Raw genomic sequence first — 19,505 nt, 5'->3', positions numbered from 1 at the left:
CTTGTTAAAATGAAACCCCACTATGATTTTATGATTTCTCATTCACTGGCACCGCTAAAGTGTGTATAGTCTATTTCAAACAAACATCTACAAATACCTCAACACTTGAGCACTCAATCTGCCGGTATCACCTGAGTTTAATGTAACTTGGTGTTTGTAAGCGAAGCACTCATAAGCTCTGCAACATCCAGTTGTGTTGCGCTACCCAATGGAGTCTTACTAACATTTTGTATTATCCACACATTCATGCCAGTTAATCACCACTGTGTACACTGCTGTCCAACCTATCTTTTAACAGATGCTGTAGGGATTCTCCCACCTTAGATTTGATTTCAAAATGTTATGTAATCATGCCAATCATTCTAGCATATACCTTACCTGTGACTGACATGTTTGCAATTATGGCAATAGAAGACATGGTGGAGCTAGACAGATTCAACTTTCTTCTCAAGCAGAGTGCAAAATCCTAACATTTCATTTGTCTTCCAGATGTCAATTGCTATAAAAACACAGAACATTGTATCAACTCTAACCCCTATGAAAAGCAAACGTTTACTTGTAGAAGGGGATTTCACAACTGCCACTGAAGGCTTAGTTTTGTCATCCTGGCTGGAGGCAGCTCCACACCTGCATGATCTTCAAAGATTACTATACTGCCTGCCTACAAGCAATACCAAATAAAATGCCCACTGTCTGCCAGAAAAGCTGAATATCAGTGGATCAACTCACGACAAAAAATTCATAACAATACAAGACTATAGCCGTCTAAAAGAAACTATAATTTGCAAGACCAATTTGTTTTGCCTTGGAAAGCTGATGTGATGATATTTTTCTTTTAAAACATTATTACAAGGATATGCCATAAAAATCAAGAGAAGAAAAATGAAAACTTGCTGTTACTTAAATATGGCGGCCAGAGGCTTGCAATTACTGACAGAAAGATTATTCACTGCAGCTACTGAACTAGTGTAAACTGAAAGTATAATTTAAATAAACAAAGAAAAATATTAAAAAGATAAATAAATAATGGAATGAAAAAAGCAAACAAAAAGCAACAAAGTACTGACCAAACTAGACCTGGCACAGAAGAACATTTATTTTTAGACAGTTGCTCATACATGATCAAGCAAAATGCCATAATTTACAGTGCACAAAAAATATATTTGTAGAGATATGCACAACAGGTGTTATTTAGAATCAAAACTTTGGTATGATGGGTTTATAAACGGTTTTATTGATTTTCATGTGAGTATTTTACCTCAGTAGTCATTAATAAAGACATATCCATGCAATGTTTCTCTGCACAGACCATTGCGGGATGCTGAATATGGTCATTCTATTATTTCTCAAACAGCTTTCCTGCTAATAGCAACAATAATGCCAAAATCTCCTAATAGTCATCTTATAGCTAAGAACAGGCTTTTAATGGAGTAATGCAATTTTCAACACATATACACATGAAACAATTCTATATCAAGGCAGAACAGAGCTGAAAGGAAAAGAGGAGAGAGATTTAACTCTTTCTTAATGGAGAAGTTATATTTGAAATGCAGATACATAGCAGTGTTTAAATACAAATGAAACTGCTGTGCAAACTGTACGTCGGGGCAACTACACAATATATTAAAACAGTCATGCAAATATAAAGAGTTTGTGAAATAAAGAAACAGGAATCAAGAATAAGAGAAGGGGGAGAGAGAGAGAAAGAATGAAAAAAAGCAAGGGAGAGAGAGAGAAATGAAACAGTATCCAAGCTTGCACATTTCTACATTTCATGTGGTGACATAACATTTTACAAATGTATTTGAAATTAAAAAGTGTGTCAACCACATATATACTTAAGGAAAAGTTGTGCCGACACAAGAGCCAACAAACCGAAGTATGAGGTCAGCACCAACTGTAGTCGTAACTTCAGTAATGTATGAATATTTGAAGATGAGATCATTGATTAATGGGCATATGTTTAATCTCATGAAGGAAACCAATACCTCAGATGAGACAGAGTAAGAGGCGTTCATTCATCACTGTCTCGGTGTCTTAACTCACATTTAATTAGTTAACTACTTGCTGAGCTATTTCAACAAATACAGCATTTATAAGATAATTATCAATGACAGCAGATTGTAAAAGCAGAATTGCTTTCTTTTGTATTGTTAGTGGATTAGTGCGAGGGACTTTGCCTCATAATACTGACTTGCCATCTTGTGTAGCAAACTAAAATACACTAAGGAATGCTAATGTACCTGCATTTGCATCTTGCCACTAAACGTTTCACTAAATTCAACTGAATGCCACATTTTCTCAAATGCCATCATGAAACAAGGAGACTATTCTTCTGAATGGGCCAAGGGTAATCAAACTGGATTCAGGTTTTTAACATCTGTAGTTGTGCAATGAATTAACTTGAGCAAACATGATCTACTGCTTCAGCCTTCAACAAGTACAAATTGCTGAGATTAATCTTCACATTTCATTCAACATATCATCTTTTTGTTGTATTCGAAGTGCAAGCTTAATACGGCATTAACACATGAAGAGTTGAAGATACAGACAGTTGTCAAGCTGAAGAGGCTTACTTAAATGGCTGATAAATTGATTGAAAGACTGTATTATTGTGCCTTTCTACAGATATTATTTGATTAGTTGTATTCCTGTGCGAACACATAGGCCTTTTTAAATCTATCATGTTGTTTTTACATATTTTTCTTCAGGTTGTTGGAAAACTTGCTTATCTGCTTTACTTTGTTCTCTACCCAACTTTAAAAAAAATGTCGTCCCTCATTTTTAAGTGATTATACTTGAACTGCTTCATGTTCTTTAACATTCTCATTTTCTTATATTTCTTTTTGTGCTGAAAGGGGAATATTTGCTCCTGCTAATTAATCTTTGAGACGTTTCACACTCTCTAATGCTATTTATTTTAATTTTCTTGTAACTTCAATTTTTTTATATCGTTTACTGTACAAGGATTGGATACCCCAATTAATACCTTCAGGGCCACAGACGTAATGTCTTGCGCTCCCCCCCATGGGCAAGGGTCGCTCCCCTGGGGGCATTTTTTTAAAGCCTTTTCTGACCCCCCCCCTGGGGGCAGTTCAGCCTATTTTAATTAGGTTGATCTGCCCCCAGGAGGGGCAGAAGCCACTAGACACCAGGGATCATGTTTTTTTATTATTTTGCAGATGTGGGGAGTGACCCTTAGGCAAGGGTCGCTCCCCTGGGGGACAATTTTATTTTAGGCGATTTCTGCCCTCCTTTGGGGGGCAGAAATCACTAGGCACCAGGATTTTTTAAATTGTTTTACAGATGGGGAGCAACCCCTTAGGCAAGGGTCGCTCCCCTGGGGGGCAAATTTATTTTAGGCCATTTATGCCCCCCCTTCGGGTGGATGGTCCTATTTCTAATAGGCCGATCTGCCCCCGGGGGGGGGGAGAAACCACTTAGGCATCAGGGGTAGGTGTGTGTGTTTTGTTTGGGGGGACAGCCACTTGGGCAAGGGTCGCTCCCCATGGGGGCACATTAGTATTGGCCATTTCTGCTCCCCTTGGGGATAGATTGGCCCATTTTTGTAAGGCCCATCTGCCCCCAAGGGGGGCATAAAGCCCACCAGACATGAAGGAAGAATTTGTTTTAAAAAAAGAGGGTGGGGGTATGGCCATACCCCACCCCAAATAAACAGGGACAAAGTTGTTCTACCCACCTGTGCGCAGATGGGGCAACTACCCCTGATTCACTCCCTGAGGGGGGGCAGAAAGCCTACTAGAGGCCAGGGAATTAAAAAAAAAATGTGGGGTGGTGGCTACCAACCAGTATGAGCATGGCCCAAATGAAGGGGGTAACAGTCTTTCAGCTCTCCCCCCACACACTAAAAGATCATATCCAAATGGCAAGCAAGAGAACATTTGATTATTTTGGGTTTTTGTTTTACATTTGGGCCATGAGAGCTTGTCTAACTCTCAAAATCATCTCTTTTGGAATTGTGAGGGCTGCACTTTTTGGACTTTAGGACGTTGCCATGTAGAAAAATCTATGAGACCTAGACACATCTGAAAACTAAACATCGGGTGAGTCCAGGGTGGTGTGCTTCACATGCACCCGCACCATTTTCTTACCCATAATGCCCTGCAAACCTCCAACTTAGCTTGAAATCACACATTTTTCCCACATTTTTGTGATGAAACCTTCCGGAATCTGCAGGAATCCACAAAATTCCTACCACCCAGCGTTGTTGCATGTATACCAATAAAAATTCTGCCCCACTTGTCAGCCTAAAAACTTTTTTTTCAAAATGCCCTTTTGGACCTGCTTTGCTTTCCCCTCAATTTCAACATGTTTTGGCTCTTCCTTGTCACAGGCACTTGGCCCACATACACAAGTGACGTATCTTTTTTATCGGGAGGCTGAGGGGAACGTTGGGTGGTAGGAAATTTGTGCCGGTGCGGTGATCCCACAACAGAAATGTGGGGAAAATTTGTTTTTTTTTAGCTAAATTTAAGGTTTGCTGAGGATACTGGGTAAGAAAACACTGGGGGATCCACACAAGTCAGACCTCCCTGGACTCCCTTGTGTGTCTAGTTTTCAGAAATGTCTGGGTTTGGTAGGTTTCCCTAGATGGCTCCTGAGTCCAGGACCAAAAACGCAGGTGCCCCCCACCCCCCCCAGGTAAATACAGGTAGTTTTGTATTTGATAATTTTGATGTGTCCACGTAGTGTTTTGGGGCATTTCCTGTAACGGGCACAAGGCCTACCCACACAAGTGAGGTACCATGTTTATTGGGAGAGTTGGGAGAATGCTGAGTGGAAGGAAATTTGTGGCGCCTCTCAGATTCCAGAACTTTCTATCACCAAAATGTGAGGAAAAAGTGTTTTTTTGCCAAATTTTGAGGTTTGCAAAGGATTCTGGGTAACAGAACCTGGTGAGAGCCTCACAAGTTACCCCATCCTGGGTTCCTCTAGGTGTCTAATTTTAAAATATGCACAGGTTTGGTAGGTTTCCCTAGGTGCTGGCTGAGCTAGAGGCCAAAATCCACAGCAAGGCAATTCCAAAAAACAAGTCAGATTTCAATGTAAAAATGTGATGTGTCCATGTTGCATTTCCTGTTGCAGGCATTAGGCCTACCCACGCAAGTGAGGTACCATTTCTATTGGGAGACTTGGGGGAACACAGAATAGAAGAACAAGTGTTATTGCCCCTTGTCTTTCTGTAAATTTTTTCCTTCCAAATGGAATATATGGCGTCATTTTAACCCTGGCGGTCGGAAACCGCCAGGGCTAAAGTGGCGTCCGTACCGCCAACAGGCTGGTGGTCGCACCGCCGGGGTCGGCGGTTTTCCGCCGTTTTAGCCCTGGCGGTGATAATCCACCAGGGCAGCGCTGCAAGCAGTGCTGCCCTGGGGATTATGACTCCCCTACCACCAGCCTGTTTCTGGCGGTTTGCACCGCCAGGAAGAGGCTGGCGGTAAGGGGAGTCCTGGGGCCCCTGGGGGCCCCTGCACTGCCCATGCCACTGGCATGGGCAGTGCAGGGGCCCCCTAACAGGGCCCTGCAGCTTTTCACTGTCTGCATAGCAGACAGTGAAAAGCGCGACGGGTGCTACTGCACCCGTCGCACGGCTGCAACACCGCCGGCTCCATTAGGAGCGGGCTCCTATGTTGCGGCCGCATCCCCGCTGGGCCGGCGGGCGTAAACTAGGTTTGCGCCCGCCGGCCCAGCGGGGATGTTGTAATGGGGATCGCGGGAGTGCAGCCGCATTGGCGGCTGCACTGCGGTTACAGCTTGGCGGGCGGGGGTAGCCGCCCGCCAAGCTTGTAATGACCCCCACAGTGTCTAAAAAAGGCATCTATTTGAGAAATGCCCTGCAATTCACATGCTAGTATGGGGACCCCGGAATTAAGAGATGTGCAAATAACCACTGTTTCTCAACACCTTATCTTGTGCCCATTTTGGAAATCCTTGATACCTATTTTTCACTCTTTTTATTTCACCAAATTAATTGCTGTAATCCCGGTATACAATGAACAAGAAGAGTCCAGCAGACGTAACGGTATATTGCTTTAAAAAATCTGCCACAGCTGCAAAAAGTTATAGAAGAAAACGTGGACAGAAATGGCTCTTTTTTACCTCAATTTTAATATTTTTTTATTTTAGTTCTCACTTTCTGTAGGAAAGCCTTGAAGGATCTACGCAAATGACTCCTTGCTGAATTCAGAATTTCGTATACTTTTCAGAAATGTTTGTCTGTCCAGGATCCAGCATTGGTTTCACACCCCAGTTCTGTCACTAGCTGGAAGGAGGCTGCAAGCAAAAAAAAAAAAAAAACAGTAATGTCCTAGTAAAATGTCAAAATGGTGTTGAAAAATGTGGTTTTCTGATTGAAGTCTGCCTTTTCCTGACACTGGGAAGATGGTGATTTTAGCACTGCAAACCCTTTGTTGATGCCATTTTCAGGGAAAAAAACACAAGCATTCTTCTGCAGCCCTTTTTCTTCATTTTTTTTAAAAAAGAACAAAAGTTTAGCTGTATTTTGGCTAATTTCTTGGTCTCCTCCAGGGGAACCCACACATCTCTAGAATCCCTAGGGTATTGGAAACAATGGACACAAATTTAGCGTGTATAGGTTATGTGGACAGAAAGTTATGAGGGCCAAACTCTTTAGGTCGGATGTTCACCAGTTCAGTTTTCTGCCCGCTGGCCCTATTATGAGTTTCCCGCTGGGTCAGCGGGCGGAAACAGAGTTTTCACCCACTGGCCCAGTGGGAAACTACCCACAACATTGACACTGGCTCGTAATCGAGCAGCGACAATGTTGCAGTGTGTCGGGTGCCACAGCACCGGTTGCGCTTTTCACTGCCTGTAATTCAGGCAGTGAAAACCACGACGGGGCTGCCACATGCATGGGCAGTGCAGGGGTTCCCATGGGGCCCCACATCCTGTCTCTGCCAGCCTTGCATGGTGGTGGAACCGCCAAGCAAAAGCTGGCAGACACGGGAGTCATAATTCCTAGGCAGATTAAGACCGCCAGTACCGCCAGGCCGTCGGCCGGTGAAAAAGTGGCGGTGCCGGTGGTCTGATCGTGGAGCTTTCGCCATGGTCATAATGTGGCTGTCGGACCGCCACCGTGAGTCTGACAATCCCAGGACTGCCAGACTCGAAATGAGGGCGTGAGAGTCTTCGGGCAGGGTTAAGCCCAATGTTGCCTGGTTATACTGGTATATTTCAGCCCAACATCCCTCTAGTTTTAGGCACAGCCAGGCACAGGTGTGAGTCAAACTGCCCACTAAGTGGGATGAATATCTAAAAGAGCTAGATGAAATTTGTGACATTGTATTAAGAATAAATACTGGTGTTCTCTATAGTAACCATTTTGTAAAAAACTGCATTCTGCAGAAATTTGCAGCTGTTAAGGACAGAAAAATGATAACCATTTATTTTATTCCACATGTCCTAAAAAGTAGTTTATTTATTGGCTGTATGTTATTTCTGAGACATTCTTGTAAATGTATTAATCTTTAATGCTGAGTCTGATCTAGATTTGCAATATCTGATTGATCCTACTCATGGGTGTCAATTCACCAAAATGCCAGGGGTAGCAGAAGTTACATCACCCGCCCCTTGACTTCCACCTTCAATCACAGAAACATACTTAAACATACAGAAAAATTCACACTTGCACACACAAACCCTCACATAAACACACTCTCACCTATAAGCACGCACACAACCTACATTTAAAAGCATTTTTAATTGCCTTAGCTGTCATAGATGGGCATATTCACATTTCTATAATACTAATAGTGAATAAATTGTTATTATTCACTATTAGTGTAGTAAAATATTGACAGAAAACAAAGAGGGTGGAGCCACACTGACATCCATAGGGACGAGTAGCCACTGTGTTCCTGGCACTGAATTTGCCATGGTGGCAAAGGCAGTGCCAGGAGTCGCAAAGGGCAAGCCAGAGTTTGCAGCTGTGACCTCTGGGGATCCCTAAATGATGTCCATGATCTTAGTGTAATCGTCTCTATAAGATCTTAAACCATCTCCAAGCTACTACTAACTTCTTTGAGATTGAGATTCTTCAGAAAGTGGTATAAAAACATTTGTTCTAGGAATTAATATTAACCCATGTTTTCTTGTTATCCTTGTTCAAGAAATCTGCCAGGATAGAATGGCCATTTATTATCTATCTTGGCATCATATTCCTTTCCAAGAGTTGCCCGATCATTAACATATCTCCTACCTGAGTAAATGCATTAAAATGTAAGATAGAATAAGATCTGAACAGCTGATCTTGCCTTTTTAAAGCTCAAAACAGTTTTATATCTTCTGTGATTTGGTCAAACATATAGGTGGTCATTCTGACCCTGGCGGTCTTTGACCGCCAGGGCGGAGGACCGCGGGAGCACCGCCGACAGGCCGGCGGTGCTACAATGGGGATTCCGACCGCGGCGGTAAAGCCGCGGTCGGACCGGCACCACTGGCGGGGTCCCGCCAGTGTACCGCCGCCCCATTGAATCCTCCGCGGCGGCGCAGCTTGCTGCACCGCCGCGGGGATTCCGACCCCCCCTACCGCCATCCAGATCCCGGCGGTCGGACCGCCGGGATCCGGATGGCGGTAGGGGGGGTCGCGGGGCCCCTGGGGGCCCCTGCAGTGCCCATGCCACTGGCATGGGCACTGCAGGGGCCCCCGTAAGAGGGCCCCTACATGTATTTCACCGTCTGCTGCGCAGACAGTGAAATACGCGACGGGTGCAACTGCACCCGTCGCACAGCTTCCACTCCGCCGGCTCGATTCCGAGCCGGCTTCATCGTGGAAGCCTCTTTCCCGCTGGGCTGGCGGGCGGTCTGAAGGCGACCGCCCGCCAGCCCAGCGGGAAAGTCAGAATGACCGCCGCGGTCTTTCGACCGCGGAACGGTAATCTGACGGCGGGACTTTGGCGGGCGGCCTCCGCCGCCCGCCAAGGTCAGAATGAGGGCCATAATATCCAAAATATTATATTCTGCCAGCATCTGGCACATGAAGTTATTATTTAATATATTGTATAAGGAATAAACATAATTGAAATGGGAGGAAAAATGTGAAAAACCTGCAAAATAGTGTTGCTTTACATCTGGCAATGCCAAGTCCCCTTCATTTGTTTGTTTAACATGTGCAATGTGAGCCAGGGTGATTTAGTAGCCCATATAAAAGCAGAGATCAGCCCCTCAATTTTTCTGAAAAAAGCAAGGAAGTGCAGAAAATAGAGAATTGAATAGCAGTGAAACAGAATTTTAAGTAGTGCTACTCTTCCTATAATTGAAAGAGGACAGAGGATCAATTTTATAAAGATTTAGGGCCTGATTACAACTTTGGAGGACGGTGTTAAACCGTCCCAAAAGTGGTGGATATACCACCTACCGTATTACGAGTTCCATAGGATATAATGGACTCGTAATACGGTAGGTGGTATATCCTCCACTTTTGGGACGGTTTAACACCGTCCTCCAAAGTTGTAATCAGGCCCTTAATGTTATCTATAAAAAGTCTATAGTCAGTCATATAGGACCTCAACAATGGTAGCTGTAAATATACCCAACTGTTGCTTTAGATTTGAGTTAATCAATGGATGCAGGCCTGTGGGTCAAAGTGTCTAAAGTGCAATTACATAATAAAATCTTAGGCGGTCATTCTGACCCTGGCGGTCTTTGACCGCCAGGGCGGAGGACCGCGGGAGCACCGCCGACAGGCCGGCAGTGCTCCAATGGGGATTCCGACCGCAGCGGTAAAGCCGCGGTCGGACCGGCACCACTGGCGGGCTCCCGCCAGTGTACCGCCGCCCCATTGAATCCTCCACGGCGGCGCAGCTTGCTGCACCGCCGCGGGGATTCCGACCCCCCCTACCGCCATCCAGATCCCGGCGGTCCGACCGCCGGGATCCGGATGGCGGTAGGGGGGGGTCGCGGGGCCCCCGTAAGAGGGCCCCTACATGTATTTCAAAATACGCGACGGGTGCAACTGCACCCGTCGCACAGCTTCCACTCCGCCGGCTCGATTCCGAGCCGGCTTCATCGTGGAAGCCTCTTTCCCGCTGGGCTGGCGGGCGGTCTGAAGGCGACCGCCCGCCAGCCCAGCGGGAAAGTCAGAATTACCGCCGCGGTCTTTCGACCGCGGAACGGTAATCTGACGGCGGGACTTTGGCGGGCGGCCTCCGCCGCCCGCCAAGGTCAGAATGAGGGCCTTAGTTTCCAACGTATTTATCTTATATCTTCCTATCGCTTGAAAAACTCAAATAAATATAAAAGAGTACACTGCTCATCTGCCTTAGATCTTTAAAAAGCAGTGTCATCCACATACAATTTCATCTTTCAACATTTCATCAATCAGAGCCTTAATTTGCATATCTTTTCTAAAGGCGATCATTAGGGACTCAATTAAAAAAAGCCAATAAAATAGGAGACAGTGGGTATCTGCTCTAGTGCCATAATTGACTTTGCAAATATCAACATCGGTAGAGTTTGCAATCAATTGGGACTTTAATACTTCAAAAAGATTAGTTAGCACTGTAACGAGCTGGGACGAAGGCCAAATGCTTTCAAAATGGGAAAAAAGGATTTGCTAGTTGCCAAGATCGAAGGCCTTCTTAGCATCTAAAAAACTGAGCAGGGATCCATTTACTATTGAAAGACACAAGGGCTTCAACTAAATAAAGCATATTAGTTGGTAATTGCCTTCAGGTATAAAGCCATTTTATTCTTTGTTTTGAAACAGACCTACCACTTGATATAATCTATTGCCCAGCAGTTTAGTTATTATCTTATAATCTGAATTCCACAGACTAATTGACCTACAGGAACAGACTAACTGGCTTATGGGAATTTATTTTTTAAAACAACTAACCACAACTCAAGCACTAAAAGATGGGGGCATGCTTCTTTCCTGCAATATGTGGTTTGCTAGTTTCCCAATGTATGTATTTAGTATTTTCACTAAACTTAAACTCCACCAGAAGGCTGTCTTCTCTGCACGCCTTTCCATTTGCAAAGACTAAGGGGCTCATTATGGGTTTGGCAGTCCCAACTCAGGACCGCCAAACTTGAAGGGAGGACGCCACCACCATGGAGGTGGTGTCCTCCCAGGCCCTATTACAAGGTTTCTGGTGGCTTGTTCTGGCTATCTGGCAGAAACCTTGAAATAGAGCGTTCCCAGTGCTAAGAGATTGCAATCGGCTCCCTTAAAGGAGCTGAGTGGTACCTCGTGGCACATAGGGGGCCGACCAGCAGCCTCAGGATGCGCACTGCCTGCAAATGAGCCTGCTGGGCAGGGGGCCTCTGCACTGCCTATGCCATTGTAATATGGCGGTCAGACCCCCACAGCTGCGGCGGGTCGACTGTCACCACCACCCTCGTAATGAGGCCCTTAGCCACATTTTCCACTGTAACTGTTCTAACTAAAACTAAAACACAAATCAGGAGATTTGTTAAAAAAGACTTCAGGTTTGTGGAAGTCTTGTTGAAGATAATAAATACTTTTATAATGTTGAAATACATTATCCTGAATCGTTTTGGCAACTATGATCCAAGAATCAGTGCCCCTATCATACAGTGACATTGATGTGTTTTTAGATGCTCTTTTATGTGCATGCCAGGCTGCAAGCCAACCCAAGTACTCACTTTCCTCGTATACCTCCTGCATATAAGGCTCTATTATTCTGGTTTATTTCCTTGTAATAGTCAACCAGAATTTCTCTTTTCAACCGTTCAAAAATCTGGCTGTTGCAACTGCTCTTATTTCTTAGGTAATTATCATGGGTCTGTTTTAGTTCTCCCAGCTTCTTCCTTTCCTTGTGAGACTTTCTCCTCTTTACAATGTTTTTGAACAATATAGTCGCCCTTATGGTTGCCTTAAATGCATCCCACACAACATCAAGGGTGAGTGCCCATTCTGAAAACAAACTGATGGATGTCTGTTTCTATTTCTGTAACCCAGAGTTCCTCCTCCAGATATGGTCTATTGAGTGCTCACCTATAAATAGCTGGAGGCTTCCAAATGGCGACAATATGCATTTCTAGCGTAGAAGAAGCAGAGAAGCCATTTGGACGATGAATGTATTGTTTCAGAGCTAAAATGAAGGGTACAAAAAAATTATCTAGCCTTGCTGCAGACTTACATCTATCTGGTAGGCAAGTACATTCATGCTGATTGGGAAACGTACTTCTCAAGGGGGTCTACTAAATTAAAACCTTTCTGATTTTGTGACAGTATCCTAGCCATTCTGCATTTATTTGGTCTGCAGTTCATCATGGATGCATCTAAGCTTGATTTTTGGAGAAAACTGAAATCCACTTCTTAAATCACTTTCCCCGGATTAAGCTAAGCATAAGAGAATAGAATAGCTCAACAAGTAGTGCAGAATGGTCCAATATGAGGCATACATCGTAGCTAATGTAAGTCATGAGCTGTCTATTGACCCATTTATCAAAGCCCATCTGCTCTCTATCTACCTAGAAAACTTGAATCTCTTTCTGCAAATATTTACTAATAAATATACCCACACCGCTATGGGCTGCTGTGGATGTACAAATACATTCAAACCCTGCTCACTTCTGAAACATACCAAAATCAGCTGATTTAGAATGCTTTATATGAGTCTCTTGAATGAAGATTATGTAAGGAGTATAAACTAATATTCACTTTTCTAAGGCTTGCCATTCATGTTTATTATTCAGACTGTTGGCACTGACTGAGAGAATCTTCAAACTGTCCCGCTCCCCGTTCTCATCTGAGTTCAGAAAGTTCTACCTTGCACAACAAGTCTGTGTAATCAGTAATGGTGAACAGCTGAACATCTAGACAACTTTTTGAAGCCTAAAGAACATAGATTACCGTCACAATGAGAAGGCAACATATGCAAAATAATCTCTAATGTGCCTGTGCTGAAAAAGTGCAAAATATTCCAAAAGGACTGAGACTTTATTTCTAAAAATGTGACACAAAACAATTTATAATCCTATTTTGAGGACTTTACAACTTCTTGGACCCTCTCTATCTCGTCCCTCCTTTCAGATGCAAGTTTGGAATAGAAGAGCTTCACCATATCTGAATAACTTGTACATATCATGACTTCCTTGCAAATGTGCATGTGGATACTAAAATACCTCAAGTGCATATACAGCCTATATCAGCAATAATCGAGGACTGACCATCTCCTGACACTGTGATTGCAAAAAAGGCTCAGTTTAAGACTATAATTTCTCCTCTTTTTCCATCTACATTTACCCCACAGCCCCTCCCACCCTGCTACCCCACCCCCAACCAACCAGCGGGACCCCATGCCCCTTCCATTACCTCTCTCCCTGCCCCTAACGCTCCAATACATCCCTCCCTGCCGTTCCCCCTGGGGAGTTGAAGACACTCTCTCCAACACAAGTTGCCATGGAACTGAACTCAAGGGCTCTCCAATAGGGAGGATTTTAGCAATAATTTTAGAATGAACTGCACCTGCTCAACTGAAGTAAAAACCTGAAGTTGGTCCTTATGCAAGACTTTCAGTTTAGTCTGCTGAACAAGTGAGGCTAGCATTCCACCAAATCTAAAAGGGTCCAGTAGGTTTCTAAAGTGCTTCTGGCCTGTCTGCTGCGATATCTGAGAAGACCTGACAAGAAAAATATTCTAAAGAACTGAACGCCTTCTGTTGCATTGCTTTGGCCAATACCTGTTCTTTGATCTGGTAACCTGAAAAATTAACCAAGACTGTCTATGGGTATTTCAAATGAGGGCTCTGGATTTGCCAGGAACCTGATGGGCTCCCAAAATTGTAAGATCAAAAGTGAAATTGGGCATGATTTATTTTTGCATCGTCTTTTAGCTAGTGGACTCATTCCACTTGCACTTTCAGCATTCATTGGAAACCCGATAAACCTCAGATTGGGCTGGTGGAATAATTTTTAATTTCCGCCTATCTGCTCCTTAAAGTACTAATTTCTTTACAAAGATTCTGGGACCTTTTCTGGAGCACTCCTGCTGATTCTTCGGGTCCGAGATTCTCTGCTCTTCATCATCAAGTCTTCCAGTAATATGTGAAAGTTTATGATCAATGCCGGGCAGCTGGTGTGGGAAATTGGGTTGTTGGCTGAAAAGGGTCTGAGCCCTTGTCAAGCAACAGCCACAGTCCTTACCACGGTGAACCAAACACACTCGTTAAATTAACCTGCGCGTAACCCTCTGGGGTAATTTAGCACAGAAGCAGTCAGGCTTATCTTAGAGGCAACGTGCAATGTGTTTATGCACCACACAAAGAGCAATAAAGTGAAAACACAACACAAGAAAAATCATACACCAATTTAGAAAAATACAGTAATTGTTTTTACAATCATTTGACACCAAAACAACAAAAGCCTAATCAGTAGAATCAGAGACATGGAATTTCAAGGTTTTAAGATAAGTAAGCGCCTAAAAGCACAAAGTGCCAATTGTGGTTATCTGGCCGTGCTGGACCAGACAAAGTCACAAGTTCAGGCCAACTGTGATGGGGTGGGGGAGCAGGCCGGATACAGGGACCAGGTTAGTCCCTTTGAACTTGTACTTTATGTCCTTGATGCAGCGCACTGCAATACATGCGTCGGTTCCAATAAGAAGCTGTGAAGGCTGTGATGTGAGGCCCTGAATCATGCTGCGTTAAGCTCAGGTATTTCTGAGAAAACCATAGTTGGGCCAGAAGAATTACACTCTAATGCTCGCCAAGGGTCTAGGACCTGGTATCTCCTAGGGATCAGGACTCACTACAGCAGAGGGCAGCAGCTGGGAACAGGTAGGTCTAGTTGAGTCTGGGCAGCTGGGCAGATGCAGGGCAGGTCCCTGGAGCTTGTGTTGTCACTGTAGCTCAGAACAGGAGGCCAGTCACCTAGCCATTGGAGTAATTTGGTGGTTCAGGGATAAGCAGTTGTTCTAGTCTTCCTTCCTTACATAGCAGGGCAATCCTTCAAGCAGTATGGTAGCATATCAGTCCTTTTTATGAGTTTGCCACATGACCAGAAGTGATCTAAAGAGTTGGTTTAAGGGTCTAATATTTATTGCTGCTGCTAGCTTTGAAATGTGAGAAATCTGTAGACTCCACTTCTGTCCCTCTTCCCCACCCCCATCTAGGTTTGGAATTTCCTATCTCCCTGTTTTGGGTCTGGGGTTACAAAATGCTAGGGTGAAGTTCTTTGTATGTGGGCTGAGGCAGTGTCTTTGGAGTGCTAGTGTAACAGGAGACATCTCCACCCCTCCCATCAAATGAAGATGGCCTATGCTGCCAACACCTACTCCTTCTATTGTGTGGCTGTCTGGGAGGAATACAACTGCCAACTAACCCTAGTTATGTGATCCAGAATCAACCTGCAGGCACTAAGTTGTTAGAACATGAAAATGCTAACTTTCTACAAGAGGCATTTTCAGAATTGTGACTTAAAATCCAGCTTTACTATTAAAGAGGGTTTTAATGTACATTTCCTAATCAAAGGGTTATTAAATTTAATAAGGTAACTCAATGTTATCCTACGGAAGAGGTATGCTTCGCAGTAATGAAAAACGAATTTGTGAGTTTTTCATACCAGGACATGTAAAACTTAAAAGTACATGTCCAAATTATTAAATACACTACCACCTGTCCTTTCGGCTGTTTAGGGCCTACTTTAGGGATGACCTATATGAATTAAAAAATAAGGTTTGGGCCTGGCTAAGGTTTGTTTTCCCATGTCGAAATGACAGTTTAAAACTGCATGCAGGCTGCAATGGCAGACCTGGGGCATGTTCAAAAGGGCTACTTAAGTGCATGCCACAATAAGGGGCGGCAGGCCCGCTCGTAGTATTTAATTTACTGGCTCTGGGAACCTGTAGTACCAGTATTATTTAATTAGGTGGGCAGTCGCCTACCCCCCAGTAATAATCTACTTTATCACACTTGTGGTTTATTATTAACAGACATTGACAAGGCAATAAGTCTGGCTGTTAGTGAACATACTTATTCATGGACTGAATGTGTGTGCGGTTATATGGATGGGTGCATGGGTAAATGTGAGAATGTGTTAATGGTTGGATGAATGAGTGAGCGCATGAATAAAAGTATGGCAGAGCGCATGGATAATTAATGAGTCAGTCTTGGGATGGATGAATAGCTGAATAAGTGACTGTATGGATGGAGGCCTAGGTATTCTGTATAGCTATATGCGTGGATGGCTTGATGAAGAGAAGTTAAATCAATCTTCAAGGCTAAGGCTTCAGACGCCAGTAGTAATAAACGGTATGAGCACAGAAATTAAAAACAATATTATGCCAGTTTAGGCATTATACCAGGGATAGGCATCATTGTGCTAAAAAGGCCCACAATGTGTGAAGAATAACCACGATTATGCATGTTACGATTTGCCCCACCACCAAATGATCATGCACTAATGTTCAGATTTGCCCCACCACTCTTTAGCCTTAACAGAATACAAAGTGCAACTTAGAGTCTTGCTTAGCCCCACAGATGTCACACATACAAACACTAAGAAATAAAGCACTAGTTAAATAAAACATTAACAATGCACTGTAAAAAGTAACAGGGATATTAAGGCAACAGAGGAACACCAGTACATTTCCAAAAGTCAGACATAAATATAAAATTAAACACTGTGATCATAAAAGCACAATGACATTTGTTGAAGCTATGTAAAAGGAACATTTGCATTTAACATTAAACTTGTCACTATTAAACTACCAAAAATAAAATGCATAAATATCCCTAAAAAGGCTGTACCCACTACAATTTAAAAGTAACTGGTAATCCCAGTTGGCTCTGTCACACCCCTGGTATTAAGCACAAAAAAACTAAAAGACCGTTAGTCACGTGATTGTGTAAGATAACATCCTTCAACTGGAAAAGTGATGAAAGTGATGGTCAGCTTGTATTTGAACACAAGGGTGTCAGCCATTACATCTTTGTAAACATGTTTATTAATTGCAAGCCTTTACTACTAGGGCACCTCAAATAGAAAATTAACAGGACAATAAGAAACACAGAAATGTTACACATATGCATATTTAAAACTTCCAGCGATTGTGATGGAGCTGCAGAGTTCATTTAGGCCCTCATTCTGACCCTGGCGGATACAATCCGCCAGGGCCAACGGGCGCGGGAGCACCGGCGACAGGCCGGCGGTGCCCCTAAGGGCATTCTGACCGCGGCGCTAACGCCGCGGTCAGACAGGGAAAACTGGCGGTCTCCCGCCAGTTTCCCGCTGCCATGGGGATTCCGACCCCCTTCCCGCCGGCCTGGCTCTGGCGGTTCTTACCGCCAGAACCTGGCCGGCGGGAACGGGCGTCTTGGGGCCCCCTAACAGGGCCCAACTAGGCTTTTCAGTGTCTGCGATGCAGACACTGAAAAGCGCGACGGGTGCTGCTGCACCCGTCGCACGCCTTCCACTCCGCCGGCTCGATTCCGAGCCGGCTTCCTTGTGGAAGGCGCTTTCCCGCTGGGCCGGCGGGCGATCTGAATCAGATCGCCCGCCGGCCCAGCGGGAAAGTCAGAATACCCCTCGCGGTCTATTGACCGCGGGGCGGTATTCAGGCGGCTTCCGACGGGCGGGCGGCAACCGCCGCCCGCCTAGGTCGGAATGACCACCACAGTCTCTTTGGGTACCCCGATTTGTGGGGCAAAATTTAAGTCTTTGAAATTATGGTTGAACTTCTTAAACCTACTGCTGCCGGTGGGAAAGCTGGGTGGGCAATGTCTGCCCGTGGTTGGAGAGTATCAGTAGGTCACATGATGTTTGCAAGTGTACTCCATTGCAAAGCAGGATTGAGACCTTAGGGTGTATAGTTGGCCTTCTTGGTCATTTTCATAATGAGAGGAAAACTGTGCAAGCCACAACTGTCTGGGACTATGGAGTAAGGGTAAATCATCTGCCTACCATGAGCGTGGGTCAAGACTGAAGCCTTCAGTATGCTGGTTAGCCTACTTGAATCAGTTCCTGTTGATGTGAAAGTTGGGTGCCCAGCAACTGCTTGGACCTGCAGATTAGCAGGTTATGTAAGCTCCATAACAGTGCTGGCTTATGGGGGTGAGACTGAGGGCTTGGGGAGGCTAGCTAGCTTCCATGAGCCTATTTCTAGTGGCAGGAAAGATCGTCAGGCTGTGCCTCAATAGTAGACCTGCACAGTAGGAGTAGGTAATATGACCTCCAAGAACATGCTTTTTTGTAGGATGAAAACAAGTCCTTGGGTGTACTGGTGGGTTTACAGTTGAGAATGTGGCTTTGGGTATGCTGGTTGAACTTCTTGAACCTGCTTATGGTTGTCACCCGTGACCTTACCCTGGCTCGGAAGGTCACCCATCTCCTGAGTACTCTGTCAAGTCACTCCCCGGTCCGCCTAAAGCTCCATGCATGGACTACATGGAATGCCTATGGCACTTCCAAGCAATGTCGGCCATCACAGAATACTTTGCTACTAACGCACACATGGCACCCTCCAAGGTGATGCTATAGGAGGCCTTTAAGGCCTACATGAGAGGGATTGTCATATCTAAACATTCTGGGGGTCAACACTCCATTTGGAAAGACATGGGCTTGGTGGAATCAGCCTTGCCGAGCTGGACTGCGACTACACCATGTGCTGATAGGGCATCTTTTTGGGTGTGGTCCTGCCTCATGGACGAGTTCCGGGAACTTGCAGAGCACGAGATCAAGTTCATGGGCAAATACCCAAGGGCAAGTTGATATGGCAAGGGTGACAGGCTAGGTCGCATGCTGGCATGCCTCCTCTGACCCCCCCCTCCCGATTCGTCTCCTACATCCCAGAGATGCGTTTGCCCAATGGTTCTGTGGCCTTGAATACTGCTGATATACAGGCACACCTCCTCAACTATTATACTCAACTGTATAAGGCCCGGGTTACATCTTGTGCCCCTGAGTTGTTGTAATATCTAGTGAGGTGACCATGGTATGGCTGAGCTCAGCGCAACAGCAATACCTCAGTGAACCCTTTTACGAGGAAGAAATCCTGCTCGCCATTGATAGTTTGGATGGTTCCAAGGTGCCCAGGTCAGACATCTTCACCAGTGTCTTTTATAAAAACTATAAAAGTCTCCTGGCCCCTCACCTTCTTGATCTGTATCAAGAGGCCCTGGAGATGGGAACGACTAGGAAGGCAGAGGTTACTCTACTGTTGAAACCAGGTAAGGTATCCTTATTAAACTTTGCTAATAAGATTTTGGCCAAACTGCTCGCTAACAGCCTGTCGCTGCTCATTGATCAGATCGTTTTGCATGCCCAAGCGGGTTTTGTGCCCCACAGACCCACATCCATCAATCTGCAGGCAGTCTTTGCAACGCTTCATAGGGTATCGCCTAAGGTTTATGTGGTAATCACCCTATTAGATGCAGAGAAAGCCTTTGACATTCTGGAATGGTCTTTCTTGGAGGACACCCTCCTCCCACAAACTGGGCATACCCCATGGCTTTATCTCCTTAATAATGTTGCTGTATTCCTCCCTGACTGCGCATCAA

The 19,505-nt window shown here is 44.7% G+C and overlaps 1 protein-coding gene across 4 annotated transcripts in view; it reads right to left on the bottom strand.

Annotated features, from left to right (window-relative positions):
• Window positions 1–19,505, bottom strand: part of LOC138249932 (uncharacterized) — a 521,389-nt gene that overhangs the window by 479,639 nt on the left and 22,245 nt on the right. Inside the window, exon 4 of one of the 4 annotated variants that reach the window (XM_069204185.1) lies at window positions 5,845–6,294. The exons of the other annotated variants lie outside the window; for them this stretch is intronic. The gene's annotated coding sequence lies outside the window, so the exon portion shown is untranslated. Of the gene's footprint in view, window positions 1–5,844; window positions 6,295–19,505 lie in introns of those variants that run through there. 4 annotated transcript variants of the gene reach the window in all.

The sequence above is a fragment of the Pleurodeles waltl genome, chromosome 8 (assembly GCF_031143425.1).
Source record: "Pleurodeles waltl isolate 20211129_DDA chromosome 8, aPleWal1.hap1.20221129, whole genome shotgun sequence".
Taxonomy (NCBI): Eukaryota; Metazoa; Chordata; class Amphibia; order Caudata; family Salamandridae; genus Pleurodeles; species Pleurodeles waltl.
The sequence above is the reverse complement of the archived record's forward strand: the minus strand, read 5'-3'. Positions and strand labels throughout refer to the sequence as shown.